This window comes from Cryptomeria japonica, chromosome 3 (genome assembly GCF_030272615.1).
Source record: "Cryptomeria japonica chromosome 3, Sugi_1.0, whole genome shotgun sequence".
NCBI lineage: Eukaryota > Viridiplantae > Streptophyta > Pinopsida > Cupressales > Cupressaceae > Cryptomeria > Cryptomeria japonica.
Window position 1 is genome coordinate 31,365,393 of NC_081407.1, and position 3,065 is coordinate 31,368,457.

Genomic DNA, 3,065 nt, shown 5'->3' on the forward strand with positions numbered 1-3,065 from the left:
TCAGCTAAATGATAAAGGTTATCATCTTGAGTTCAAGAATGGAGTGTACGGGATTTTAGGAAGTAAAGGAGAACCGATTGCTACTGGTGAATAGACAAAAGGTAACTTATTCCATCTGAATACTAATGTTAACAATTTTTTGGTTGCAAAAGTTGAGGATAGTTGGTTATGGCATAGAATATTTTGTCATATAAATTTTGATAATTTGGTCAAGGTCAACAAGTCAAGTATGGTTAGAGGCATACCACAACTAGTCAAACTAGACAATGTGATTTGTAAGGAGTGTCAGTTGGGTAAGATGACTACTTCCTCTTTCAAAAGAAAATAATTTTCTTCAGAAAATATTTTAGATTTGGTGCACATTGATTTATGTGGTCCTATGAGAACTAGGAATTTTCAAGGTGATAAGTATTTCATGATATTTATTGATGAATATTCAAGAATGATGTGGGTTACATTTTTAAAGGAGAAGTCTGATTCTTTCAGAAAGTTTAAGGCATTCAAAGCCTTAGTAGAGAAAGATACCAGTAAGAACCTAAAGTGCCTGAGATCTGACTGGGGTGGAGAATTCACATCAGTTGAATTTATGAAATATTGTGATGAGAATGGAATCAAGAGACAACTATCTACACCAAGGACACCACAACATAATGGAATTGCAGAAAGGAGGAACCAGGCCATAGTTGAAGCAGCTAGAACAATGTTGATACAAGGAGATGTACCTAAAATGTTTTAGAGAGAAGCAGTCAACACTGAAGTATATACAATGAACCAGGTATTGGTCAAGAAAGTTAGTGACAAAACTCCCTATGAATTATGGTATGGTCATACTCCTAAAGTTAGCTTCAAATTATTTGGCAGCAGGTGTTACATAAAGAGAGATGACAATACCGGAAATTTTGATCCCAAAAGTGATGAAGGAACTTTCCTTGGTTATTCAACTAAAAGTAAGGCATACAAGTACTTTAACAAAAGAACCAAGAAGATTGTGGAAAGTGTTAATGTGAAAGTTGATGATTATTCTGGCAAATCTGGTGATACCAACAAGTTTGATGTAGTAGATGAGCAAAAGATAGTGGTCATTGAACTGGAAGTTCAAAATGATGTTGAGCAAAATAGTGTGGAGGTTGTTGCTCAACCGGTGGAAGAAGAAGAACAAGAAGTAGAAGAGGCTTCTATACCAAAACAGGTTATACCTACATATGTAAAGTTGAATCGCTCTACAGATCAGATAATTGGAGAAAGAAATGTTGGAGTACAAACAAGGAGAAAGATCAAAGAAAGTGCTTGTCTGATTTCCACAATGGAACCAAAGACAGTGAGGGAATCTCTCAAGGATGATGATTGGATAAAGGCTATGAATGAATAGCTTGATCAAATGGAGAAGAACAACACTTGGTCACTTGTCCCCAGACCAGTTGATAAAAATGTATTGGTACTAAGTGGGTGTTTAGAAATAAATTGAATGAAGATGGTGAAGTGGTTAGGAACAAGGCTAGACTAGTTTGCAAAGGATATGCACAAGAAGAAGGTGAGGATTATGGAGAAACCTTTGCACTGGCTGCTAGACTTGAAGGAGTAAGGATGGTACTTGCATTTGCAACATTCAAAGGATTCAAGGTTTACCAAATGGATGTTAAGTTTGCATTTTTTAATTGAATTCTAGAAGAAGAGGTTTATATTGAATAACCAAATGGGTTTGCATTGACTTAAGACAAGGACATGGTGTGCAAAATGCATAAAGTTTTAAATGGGTTAAAGCAAGCAACAAGGGCATGGTACGAGAGAATCAATTCACACCTGGTAAAGATTGGATTTCAAAGAACCGGTGAGGGAAACAACATTTACTTAAAGAAAGAAGGAGACAAGATATTGATAGCAGAAGTGTTTGTAGATGATATCATATTTGGAGGAGATAATGACATGAGTTTAACTTTTGCAAAAGAAATGAAAAAGGAATTTGAAATGTCTCTGATAGGTGAAATCAAATTTTTTATTGATTTACAGGTCCAACAGATACAAGGAGGAATATTTATCAGCTAGTCTAAATATGTGAAGGAGGTATTAAAAACCTTTGGAATGGAAGACTGTAAACTGGTTGGAACCCCTATGGTTACTAGTTGCAGATTGTCCAAGGAAGATGATTCAGATCCAGTGGATGAAACTAAGTATAGATCTATGATTGGTAAACTACACTATGTTGTTCATAGAAGACCGAATATTGCTCATGTAGTTGGTATAGTGGCTAGATTTAAGAAAAGTCCTAAAGAGACTCATTTGGTGGCAGTAAAGAGAATTTTCAGGTATCTTAGAGGAACTATTGATTATGGATTATGGTATCCATACAAAGGAAACTTCTCTTTGAAGGTGTTCATAGATGTTGATTGGGTAGGTAATGTAAATGACTGAAAAAGCACAACCGGTGGTGCATTCTTTCTAGGAGGAAGACTGGTATCCTAGACCAGTAAGAAACAAAGTTGCATTTCTCAGTCTACAGTAGAAGTGGAGTATATGGATGCATCTATGAACTGTACTCAAGAAATATGGATGAGACGTGTATTAGAAGGATTCAAGGAGCATATGACAAAACCGGTGGTCATATATTGTGATAATACAAGTGCAATAAATATTTTAAAGAATCCTATATTGCATGCTAGGACAAAGCATATTGAACTAAAGTATCATTTTCTGAGAGAAAGAGTGCAGGAAAAGCAAGTCAGGATGGATCATGTGTCAAGCAAGGAGAAGTTGGCCAATATCTTCACTAAGCCATTGCCTAAGGAAACCTTTGAGTATCTAAGAGGCAAGCTAGGGGTTATACCCCTACCAAAGGTCAACTAAGATGTTGTTGCAACATCAATCCAGTGGACTAATTGAAGATATTTCATTGTGGATTGATGAGAAAAGGGCTACTCCTCAAGGGGAGTGGCAGAGATGAAGAAATCAGTAGCAGCTAAAGATGATTTTGACACTTTGCACCTTTGGCATTGTTGTCAAAGGGGGAGAAGTAAAGTAAAGAGGAAGAAGAAAAGTAAAGGAGGACAAGAGAAGAACAGTGAAGAGCA